Source organism: Musca domestica, unplaced genomic scaffold (genome assembly GCF_030504385.1).
Source record: "Musca domestica strain aabys unplaced genomic scaffold, Musca_domestica.polishedcontigs.V.1.1 2, whole genome shotgun sequence".
In the NCBI taxonomy this organism is placed as follows: Eukaryota; Metazoa; Arthropoda; class Insecta; order Diptera; family Muscidae; genus Musca; species Musca domestica.
Genome location: NW_026712249.1, coordinates 16,783,915 through 16,797,196, shown reverse-complemented (window position 1 = coordinate 16,797,196; position 13,282 = coordinate 16,783,915).

Sequence of the window (13,282 nt, the reverse complement as noted above, 5' to 3'; positions counted from 1 at the left end):
GATTTTTTTAAATGTTTTTTAAAGAGACTAATTGTTTATATTATTATTTTTAAGAACAAAACAATCGTCTTATAGTTTAATTTTTTTTCAGGAACTAAATGACCACTGGCAATGGATTTTTTAAGAATATTTTCTAAAGGATTCATTGACCGAAATTCGTGAATTTTTAGAACATTTTTTAAGGGCACCCAATGATCCAGAATCATGCACTTTATGGAATTTGTAAATCAATAATCGCGAAATTTTAGACATTTTTTTAAAGGAACCAATGACCCATACTAGTGGATTTTAATATTTTTATACCCTACACCACAAGGTGGTCAGGGTATTATGTCTTTGTGCATTTGTTTGTAACAGGCAAAAGGGAACGAGATAGACCCATAGTTCCTTTTGATGATCTGCATAGAATCACATTCTGAGTCGATTTATGCATGTCCGTCCGTCCGTCCGTGTATTTTTGTAAACAAAGTACAGGTCGCATTTATTGCCCGATCCAGATGAAATTTTGCACAGATCATTTGTTTGGCCCAAGGACGAACCCTATTGAAATTGGAGATAATCGGTCAAAATTTAGATATAGCTCCCATATATATGTTCGTCCGATTTGCCTTTTATTGTGCACCAAACGTGTAATATCAGCCCGAATTGTATGGAATTTTGCATATACACCCAAATTAGGACTGAAAATATGTGTGCCGAATTTGATCGAAATTGGATCAGATATAGCTATAGCTCCCATATATATTGTTCATCCGATTTGTTATTTTTGTCCACCGCCGCCGTAATATGCACTCTGCAAAAACAATATTTGGGGAAATATATCAAATACAGCTCAGAAATAAGTTTGATAAATTTTATCGAGATCGGTTCAGATTTGGATGTAGCTCCCATATATAACTTCGTCCGATTTACCTTTTATTGTGCACCAAACGTCTAATATTTGTACAAATGGGATGGAATTTGGCACTTACGACCGAATTGAGTCTAGAAGCTAGTATGTAAAATTTGGTGAAGATCAGTTCAGATATAGCTATAGCTTCCATATATAGTATTCATCCGATTTGTTATATTTGTTACCCACAACCGTAATATGCACTCCGTAACATCGATATTCAGGGAAATATATCAAATACAGCTCAGAAATATCTTTGCCAAATTTTATCGAGATCGGTTCCGATTTGGATATAGCTCCCATATATATCTTCATCCGATTTCAAATTACTTGTGCACCAAATGGGCAATATAAGTCCGAATTTAAAAGATACAAATGCTTCGGCATATTTAGTCCTTTGAACTATAAATTGCAATTATAATCATAGCGTGTATGATTGAATTCTCCCATAAAAACTTTTAATTCTTATGTGGAGCTCTACTAAATTAGCAAAGTGGTGTAGGGTATCATAAAGTCGGCCCGCCCGACTTTAAGACTTTCTTTACTGGTTTTCGAATATTTTTTAAAGGAACCAATAATTGTGGATTTAAAAAAAATGTTAAACTTATTAATGAACCCAATGACCAATATTGATGAATTTTTAAGTATATTTTTTAAAGGACCCAATGACTAATAATTGTGTATTTTGAAAGCATTTTTAAAGGGAGCTATGACCAATAATCCTGAATTATTTGGTAATTTTTATAAAGTATCTTGGATATTTTGAACAGTTTTTTTTTTAAACGTCCTTGGACCAAAAATCTTTTAAGAAATATTTTTTAAGAAGTCAATGGCCAATTATAGTGGATTTTCAGGGAGTTTCTTTAATGAGCAAATACCATGAATTTTTAGCAAATTTTTTTAAAGGACTCTGTGACCAATAACCGTCGAATTGAAGGCAATTTTTATAATGGATAAAATTAATTTTACATAATTTTTTTTAATTGACTCAAAGTGGATGTTTTGTTGTTGAATTTTTATAGTGGATTGAATTTTTGAATTTAGTGAATTTTATTATTTTTTTTTTCAAGGTGTTTCTATAAAGAACTCAAGGACCAAATCCCATGAATTTTTTTTGCACATTTTTTAAAGACTCAGTGATCAATAATCTTCGATTTAAAGGCAATTTTTATGATGGATAAAATTATTTTAAGAAGAATTTTTTAATGGACCTAAAGTGAATTTTTGGAATAGATTTTTATACCCTCAGCCATATGGCTAGAGAGGGTATATATCATTTGATACGGCCGAAACGTGCCTCATCGGAATAACGGACTAAGACGCTATTTCTGTTTAGACCAAATCCGTTTCAAGACATTTGGAGTCGATCCAGCGATGTCCGTCCGTCCGTCTTTCTGTCAGTCTGGCTGGCTGGTGCGCACAATAACTCTCGAAGGGAGCATCCGATTCGATCTAAACTTGGTAGATCGTAATATTATTATCGAACTTAGATCGAATTCGAAGATGGGCAATATCGGCCCACCACTTGTGGTACCTATCCTACAAAAGGTCGAAATTTTTACAGAAAATAATTTACGTCATAGAAAGAGAAGGGAACTTTTGTTTTTATGTGACTTTTGCAAATCCAATTTTTTTGTCAGTGCTAGGTCAGGTGGGAAAATGGACAGTATCGGTACACTCCACAAAGGGTCATAATTTGGAATAATTATAACCCTTATAAAATGTGATGTAAGAGCCTGATTGTCTTCAAGTTTCACACATTCCAATATTTTTATTAACAAAAGGTCTAGCGTTCATATGGAATATATCGGTCCACTTCTTCTGGTACCTCCCCCAAAAAATGTTAAAGTTTTCAAGGAAAATAATTTTCTGCACAGAAAGAGAAAGGATAATCCGATTTTTTGTTCCAACTTTGCAAATCCTAATATTTCCATCAGTGCTAGGTCAGGTGCGAAAATGGACAATATTGGTCCATTCCATTACGTACCCTTTCCCCCCACAGAGGGTCAAAATTTGGAATAATTATAACTCTTATAAAATGTGATGTAAGAGCCTGATTGTCTTCAAATGTCACACATCCTAATATTTTTATGAACCCAAGGTCTGGTGTTAAGATAGGATATATCGGCCCACACCTTCTGGTACCTCCAACCATAAAGGGTCAAAATTTTAAATATCCCTGAAGCTTGTAAAACGCCAAATCAACATCCGATTCCATTCAGACTTGGTACATCTCAATATTTCCATTAACAAAAGATCTGCTACAAAGATGGTACAGATCGGACCATTTTTTCTGATACCTCCCCTACAAAGGGTCAAAGTTTTGAATAATCAAAACGATTATAAAATCCAAAATAGGCATCCAGTTGTCTTCATTTCTTCACATCCCATTATTTCTACTGAAACAAGATCTTCTGTAAAGATGGGATATATCGGGCCACTCCTCCTGGTATCTCTCCCACAAAGGGTCAAAATTTTTGGAAAGTCCATGAAGCTTATAAAACACGAAATTAACATCCGATTCCATTCAGATTTTGTACATCTGAATTTTTCCATCAACACAAGATCTGTTATTAAGATGGTGAAGATTGGAGCATGGGGGTATGCATCTGTCGGCAAAACCGACTAATTTTTTTAATTTTTTTTTTTTTTTTTTTTTTTTGCTTTAAGGGTTCATAAGTTATTTTTTTTTTTGATTTTTGAAGTCCCCATAACCAATTTTCGATTTTTTTAATTTTTTTTTTTCTCAAATGTCAATAATTGTGGATTTTAAATAATAATTATCTCTCAAAAAATTATTTTTAACATTTATTTTCGAGAATCATTTTTCATAAGATTTTTGTTTTCAATTTTCCCAGCTCTTTAAATATTTGGTCGACGAACCTTAATCGCATATCACCAAAAAAACCAATTCCCTCTAAACAATGGAATTTCACCCCTTTTGCGGAAAATTTGAATGTCAAGTTCTCGCATTAATGCGAATGTCAATTAAGACAGATGAACGAACAAATAAATCTAATAAATATGTCTTCCCCTCGGTCGCCCCTCAGCACATATTGACCCCTCATCCATGGCTTAGCTAATTCGACATAATTCCATTGCGTGCTCTTTACAATTACACATTGCAATGAAAACAATAACAAAACCAAAAAAAAAATATTTAAATCTCTTTGTGTTGTTATTATTGTTGTATCAGCATTCTCGCGGTATAGCAAATAAACAACGCTTACTGTAGGAAAAACATAGTAATTGGGTTAAACAATGTTGTCCGAATACCCTATCCCAACCTAACCAATCTCTGTCACTAAGGGGTATTTGAGATAATTTTTAGTGTTTGATTTGTGCAGATTTCTTTGTTGTTGTTGCTGCTGAGCCAGAATAGAATTTAATATTTTTGTTTGTGTCATAATTTTGTTGAAAATAATGCGGGTGCACTTTTCTTGTTAATCTCCCAGAGTCATGATAAGGTGGTGGTAATTGCAATGGGAGAGGGGAAATGTTTAAGTGTGTGTGGAGGAGGAGAGGTGGTTGGAACGATCATTGCTTTGAACATGGTCGCTCTCAATGTTTGTTTAGGTCAAACCTGTTGATTTGTGGCAATTGTTTAAATCATTTCAATTTTGGGTTGGAAAATGCTGTTGTCAATCCTATTTGCAAAATCTACTTTCGAGTTGAGATAATAATGACACTCAGATAAAAAATTCTGGAATACATAAAATTTTAATGTTTTTTTGAAAATAATCTTAAAAAATTCCTAGAGATCCACGATTATTTGTCACTGGATCCATTGAAAAATATTCATTAATAATTAAAAAAAAAACAAGATAAAAAGCAGTAGGTTCGGTCGGGACGAACTTTGAATACCATTGTACCATTTCGAACATTTGGAAATTTTCAATCACAGACTGTAGTTCCCATTTCGAACTCTAAATACTTAATTTCATTCCGGTGAATAATGGCGCTAAAATCATCAAAATACCGAATATTGGGAGGTACCGTTATAATGGGGCTATACCAAGACGTGGACCGGCACAGACAATTTTCTGACATAGTCTGTAGATTCCATTAGGAACTTCAAATACCACATTTTAAACAATTCCGGTTAATAATGTCGATAAAATCATCAAAATACCGAATTTTGGGAGGTGCCGTTATATGGGGGCTATACGAAGACCTGGACCTGCATAGACAAAATTCCACAAAATTAAAGGCATCAGTCGGTTTTCCAGACAGATGTGTGCCCTCAGCCAATGTTCGATTATTTAAATATATTCTGACTTCTGTTATGGTTATTCAAATTATTGAACCTCTGTGGAGTTGGTTCCGAAGGAATGGGCTAATATTGTCCATTTCGTATCGGTCCTACATAAATATGATATAAATATTGTGGCGTGCCAGGTTTGGACTATACCGACTACTTCCTTCACTTTATATGAGATATGAGATAATTTTTAGAAAATCTTAAAATGTGCGTGATGTACCAGATATATTTGACCCAAGTATTCCATTTTCACCTAATACAGATAAAAATATTGGGATGGGGAAAATTACAAGAAAATCGAACATTTATATTCAATTTTATGCGAAATTAAAAATTCCGATCAATTCCGTATTCACCTCAGTTTTCTGGCTGAGAGAAATATTTAGACATTGCAAGTTGTAAAATATCGCTGACTTGTTTCGCAAGTTATGACAGCTACAAATATTGAAAATTGTGACCCTTTGTGAGTGAGGTACAGGAAGGGGTTGGCAGATATTTATCATCTTCACAACAAACTTTGCTATGACAAAAATGTTTGTGTGTGTGTGAAATCTGAAGAGATTTTTTTGCTTATTTCGCTTTCTTTGAGCGTTTTGTTTTTCAAAATCATGAACCCTATGTAGTGGATGTGCCAAAAGAAATGTTCCTATCTCTACCATTTTTGTAACAGATTCTGTGTTGATGGAAATATTGAGATGTACCAAGTTTGGAATGGAATCGAATGTTAATTTCGCTTTTTATGAGCTTCATGGTCTCTCAAAATTTTGACCCATTGTGGGGAGGTACCAGAATAAGTGGGCCGATATATTCCATTTTGACATCAGACCTTGGGTTAAGAAAATGTTGTGATGTATGTAATTTGAAGACAATCGGACACTTACATCGCATTTTATAAGAGTTACAATCATTCAAAATGTTGACCATTTGTGGGGGAGGTACTTGATGGAGGAGACTGGTATATATATGATATATACCCTCTGAGGGTATACAATGTCTTCAATTATTGGTCATTGACTACTTTTTTTTTAATTTACGATTATTTTTCTTTGCTCAATAATGGTTTTTGATTTATTTCTTTGGGTTTGGGTTTCCTTTGGGTTTCTAAAAAAAAAAACAATTAAACAATTGTCAAAAACCTACGATCCTTGGTTTAAAAATATTTCCAAAAAACCTTTTTTTTGGGGCTTTTAAAAAATATTCTTAAAAACCAAGAATTTTGATTTAATATTCCTTGAAAAAAAATTTTAAAAAATCCAATAGGCTGCTAAATTATATCCTTAAAATACCTTGGTTACTGGTCATAGGAACCTTTGAAAAATATTCCTTATAATTCTTTTGGACCTTTGAAAAATATATTTTTCCTACATGCCAAAAGTAAAACCAGCAAAGAAAGTCCTAAAGTCGGGCGGGACCCACTTTATGATACCCTACACCACTTTGCTAATTTAGTAGAGCTCCACATAACAATTAAAAGTTTTTATGGGAGAATTCAATCATACACGCTATGATTATAATTATAATTTAAAATTCAAAGGACTAAATATGCCGAAGCATTTGTATCTTTTAAATTCGAAATTGTATTGCCCATTTGGTGCACAATTAAATTGAAATCGGATAAAGATATATATTTGGGAGCTATATCCAAATCTGAACCGATCTCGATAAAATTTGGCAAAGATATTTCTGAGCTGTATTTGATATATTTCCCTGAATATCGTTGTTACGGAGTGCATATTACGGTTGTGGGTAACAAATATAACAAATCGGATGAATAATATATATGGAAGCTATAGCTATATCTGAACCGATCTTCTCCAAATTTGACATACTAGCTTCTAGACTCAATTCGGTCGTAAGTGCCAAATTCCATCCCATTTGGACAAATATTAGACGTTTGGTGCACAATAAATGGTAAATCGGACGAAGTTATATATGGGAGCTATATCTAAATCTGAACCGATCTCGATAAAATTTAGCAAATGTATTTGTGAGCTGTATTTGATATATTTCCCCAAATATTGTTGTTGCATAGTGCACATTACGGCGGCGGTGGACAAAAATAACAAATCGGATGAACAATATATATATAGCTATATCTGAACCGATTTCGATCAAATTTGGCATACATATTTTCAGGCCTAATTTGGGTGCATATGCAAAATTCCATACAATTTGGGCTGATATTACACGTTTGGTGCACAATAAAAGGCAAATCAGACGAAGATATATATGGGAGCTATATCTAAATTTTGACCGATTATCTCCAATTTCAATAGGGTTCGTCCTTGGGCCAAACAAAAGATCTTTGCAAAATTTCATCTGGATCGGGCAATAAATGCGACCTGTACTTTGTTTACAAAAATACATGGACAGACGGACGGACGGACGGACATGCATAAATCGACTCAGAATGTGATTCTATGCAGATCATCAAAAGGAACTATGGGTCTATCTCGTTTCCTTCTGCCTGTTACAAACAAATGCACAAAGACATAATACCCTGACCACCTTGTGGTGTAGGGTATAAAAATTGTGACCCTTTGTGGTTGCGGTACCAGAACGGGATTCACAGATATAAATCATTTTCATAACATATCCTGTGTTTGCAAAAATGTTTGTCTGTGTGATAATTGAAGAGATTTAGATGCTTATTTCGCCTTCTTTGAGCGTTTTGTTCTTCAAAATTATTAACCCTATGTGGAGGATGTGCCGGAAGAAATGGTCCGATCTCTACCATCTTTATAACAGACTTTGTGTTGATAGAAATATTGAGACGTACCAAGTCTGAATGAAAGCGGATGTTAATTTCGTGTTTTGAGAACTTCACGGATATTCAAAATGTTGACCCTTTTTGGGGGAGGTGCCAGAAGGTGTGGACCGAACTTCACAATAGATTTTGTGTTAGCAGAAATAATGGAATGTGTGAAATATAAAGATAACCTGATGTCTATTTCGGATTTTATGATCTTTTGGTTATTCAAAACTTTGATCCCCTGCCGGGGAGGTACCAGAAGAAATTGTCCGATCTCTACCGTTTTTGTAACAGATCCTGTGTTGATAGAAATATTCAGATGTGTCAAATCTAAATGGAATCCAATGTTAATTTCGCGTTTTATGAGCTTAATGGATATTCAAAATTTCGACCTTTTGTGAGGGAGGTACCAGAAGGAGTGGACCGATATATTCGATCTTTACACCAGTTCTTGGGTTAATGAAAATATTGGGATGTGAGAAATTTGAAGACAATTGGATTCTTACATCACATTTTGTAAGAGTTACAATTATTCAAAATTGTTACCCTTTGTGGGGGAGGCACTTGATGGAATGGACCGATATTGTACATTTTCGCACCTGTTCTACCACTAATGAAAATATTACGATTCGTTTAAGTTTGAGCAAAATCGGATTATCCTTTCTCTTTCGGCGCAGAAAATTTATTTTTTTTAAAAATTTCGACCTTTTGTGGGCAGGTACTGGAAGGAGTGAACCTATTTTGCCCATCTCCGAACTCGATCTAAGTTTGACAAAAATATTACGATGTACCAAGTTTGGACCAAATCGGGTACTCCCTTCGAGAGTTATCGTGCGCACCAGCCAGACAGACAGACATATAAACGGACGGACGAATAGACATCGCTAGATCGACTCCAAATGTCCTGAAACGAACTTGGTCCAAAGAGACCTAGGGTTTAAAACCGTTATTTCTATGAGACACGTTTTGGCCGTATTAAATAATATATACCCTCTCTGGTCATTTGGCTGAGGGTATAAAAATCTACAATTATTGATCAATGGGTCTCTAAAAATCCACGGTCACTGGTCTTTAAATCCTTTTAAAATGACTTTTTTACAGAATCATTTAAACAATTCTTTAACACGATTATCGATTAACCCCATTATTGGTCATTTGGGTCCTCTAAAAAATCCTTAAAATTCCACAATTTTGGTCAAAGTTTTCCCAATTTTTTTTTGTTTTTTTTTTTGCAAATTATACAATTTCTAATTATTGGATCCTTTTTAACCTTTCCTTGCGTAATTCAGGGTCCTTTAAAAATAATCTTAAAAGTTATTATTCTTAAAACTCCACTATTTTAGCCACTGTTTCTACAAAAAAAAAATCTTGAAAATTATACAATATTTACCTATTTCTTCGTTTAGAACATTTCCTTACAAAATTCAGGGTTCTTTAAAAACTCCTCAAATTCCATGATAAATGGTAAAAAATATTCCTAAAAATCTACAATCAATGGATCCTTTTTCTAAAAGTTCCTAAAATACACAATTATTGGATTGTTTTTGGATCCTTAAAAAAATAACAAGATTTTTGATTATTGGCTGCTTTAAAAAAAAATCTAAAAGTCCACGTCCTTAAAAAAGACAATTGTGGATCATTGAGTCCTTAAAAAAACCCCTTGTCATCCAAAATATTTCATCTCGATCGGACAATAAATGTGACCTGTACTTTGTTTACAAATTTACATGGACAGACGGACATGCATAAATCGACCCAGAATGTGATTCTATGGAGATCATCAAAAGGAACTATGGGTCCATCTCGCTTCCTTCTCCATGTTACAAACTAATGCCCAAAGACATTATACCCTTACCACAGAGGGGTATAAAAATTCACGATCGTTGGTCATTTAGTCCTTAAAAACACTTACAAATTACACCAATAAGCTATATATATTAGTCATTGGGTTCTCAAAAAAAAAAAATGTGTATAAATTATTAGTCATTATGTCCTTCATAAAAATTCCCACGATTATTGGTCATTGTATCCGTAAAAAACTGAAATAGTCTCAAAATTCCACTATTTTTGTCATTGAGATTTTTTATTTTTTTTTTTTTTTTTGAAATTTCACCATTTGTATCATCCGATTTCTTAAGAAAGATTCTTTTAGAAATTCCCAACTTTGTTTTATTGTAATAATTTTCTTAAATAATCTCAATTTTTGGTATTAATTAGTTATTCTTGTCTCTTATTCCTACTAAAATTTTCTTTTGAGTGTATTTTGATTTACATGATTTGGGGGTGAACACACCGTGGCATACCCTATGACATTACATAACTATTTATTTGACTCGATTGTGTCATGGGAATTGATTCGTTCTAAGTGCCCAAACAAACATGCACACATAAACACACATAACCAGAGAGGGTGTCATAAACATCATAACAATCGTCATCATTATCATCATCATAGTTATGATAGGTAATCCACATTTTTATGGATAGGATGAGTCGTCGGGATCACGCCACTGAACACTGGAAGATCACGTGGGGCATGTTTGAACATTTTAAACAAATTTAGTATTTGAAAATAATGGAATATTGATTTTCTGTTATTTATTAATCAATAAGTAAATAGGTGATAATAGGAAAACTTTTCCATTTTACACCAAAAAGGCTTCCAAATCTTTCATTTTGAAGTTTATTGATGAGGATATTATTAGAACCATTGCACAATGGACCCACATCCAATCATTCTGTCCAAAACTGTTCCAACGCCTTCATATGTGAAACATAGAAATCAACTGTGACCTCTATATCAATTTTTAGAATTGTAGCTCTAATCCTTCACCTAGTACCAAATTTAGTACGCATATCCAAAATAATCATCTCTCCATATATTAGACACCAAAAGTGGTCCAAAATTAGTACTATTTAGTACTTTTATAGTATTCGCCACCAGTTACCCATAGAGACATCAACATCAAATTTTGGATTTCAGATCCTTAAATTCCGCCATTACTAAATTTAGTACCATTTGGTACAATTATAGTATTTATATACTAAACCTCCTCTCTACCTTCAGCCAATACCAAATTTAGTACGATTTCGTAGGAATTAGGACTCGTTTCCAAACCAATGCCGAATTTTAATATCAGATACCAATATCAAATATGAATATCAAATTTCAGGATTCCAACTGTATACCTTCCCCAATTCCAAATTTAGTACCGTTTAGTACAGGATTTCAGCTCTATTCCTTCACCCAATACCAAATGTAGTACTATTTAGTACGCATATCTAAAACCACCTCCATCTCCTAACCACAGTGACTTCTACATTAAATTTCGGAATTTCAGTTATATCTCTTCAACCAATATAAAACTTAGTACCATTTAGTACTTTTCGTACAATTATAGTACACAATATCGAAACCATTTCCATATGTCTAGGCTACACAAGAACAGCGACCCAAAGCCAAATTTCAAGCACTATCTGTTCACACAATTCCCGTCATTCAATACCAAATTTAGTACTAGTTAGCACTTTTCGCACAATTAGGGTACACATTTCCGAAACCACCTCTATATGGCTACACATGAACAGCGACCATAAACCAAATTTCAGATTTCAAGCACTATCTATATATCACTACCAATACCAAATTGTACCAAATTTAGTACGTTTCCAAAATCACCTCATTAATCACAAACCTACCACCAACTGGGACCCCAATACTAAAATTTCAAAATACCAGTTTCATCTCTTCTCTATAAACAGTTTGCACACTTAGTACACATTTCCAAAACCACTTTCATATATCAAACTTGCTTTACAACCTTGATTTTCATACCAAATTTCATAATACCAAATTGTACCATTTTAGAAGTTTGGTACCATTTTTGGACTTCTCCTAAATTTAATGTTCGTATTTCCAATAACCCTTGGGTGCATCTATCCTGCACTCCATCAGTGACTCTCATTCCAAATTTCCAAAACTACCTCCATATCTCAATCATACAATCCTGTAGAAATCTTATTTTGAAATTTCAGAATTCCGCCTCTTTAGGATTCACTACAATTACAATTTGTACCAAACTTAGTACAATTTAGTACACATAAGTACAACATTTCCATAACATTCTGCATCATACAATTTTATAGAAGTCCTTTTTAACAATTTCAGAATTCCACCCCTATCGGTTCACCCAAATCCAAATTGTAAAAAATTTAGTACACATAAGTACAAATTGATTCTTGATTCTCTTACCAATTTTCAAGTTTTTTTTTCCGTTCACATAAATGAACATGATACCATTTTGAAAGTTTAGCACCATTTTAGAACTTTTCGTAACATTAAAATTAGAATTTCCAAAACCCGTTTTATATATCTATCCTGCACTCCATCAGTAACACTCATTCCAAATTTCAAATTTCAAACTGCAAAGTATTCATTTCTGGTACATTTTAGTATTTTTCGTACCTTTTTAGTACGATTTTCCAAAAACTCAAAATTGGCACACGCCTACGCACCAAGACTGACCCTCGTGCTAAATTTCAAGAATTTAGCTTCAGCTGTTTTTTTCTGGGCTTTTATTCTCCACTTCAAATTTGGCATTTCGAAACGAAAATATTCCCCACTGTTCTCATTCTGCATGCATTGTTTTAGATCCGCAATTTTTATTATACCCTACATCACAAGGTGGTCAGGGTAAAATATCTTTGTGCATTTGTTTGTAACAGGCAAAAGGAATCGAGATAGATCCATAGTTCCTTTTGATGATCTGCATAGAATCACATTCTGAGTCGATTTATGCATGTCCGTCCGTCCGTCTGTCCATGTATTCTTGTGAACGAAATGCAGGTCGCATTTATTATCCGATTAAGATGAAATTTTCCAAACAACATTTGTTTGGCCCAAGGACGAACCCTATTGAAATTGGAGATAATCGGTAAAGAAATTAGATATAGCTCCCATATATATCTTCGTCCAATTTGCCTTTTATTATGCACCAAACGTGTAATATCAGCCCGAATAGTATGGAATTTTACACATACAAGCAAATTAGGCCTGAAAATAAGTATGCCAAATTTGATCGAAATCGGTTCAGATATAGCTATAGCTCCCGCATATATATTTTTCATCCGATTTATTATTTTTGTCCCACGCAGCCGTAATATGCACACCGTAACAAGAATATATGGGGAAATATAGCAAATGCAGCTCAGAAATATCTTTGCCAAATTTTATCGAAATCGGTTCAGATTTGGATATAGCTCCCATATATAACTTCGTCCGATTTACTTTTTATTGTGCACCAAACATCTAATATTTGTCCAAATCGGATGGAATTTGGCACTTACGACCGAATTGAGGCTAGAAGCTAGTATGTCA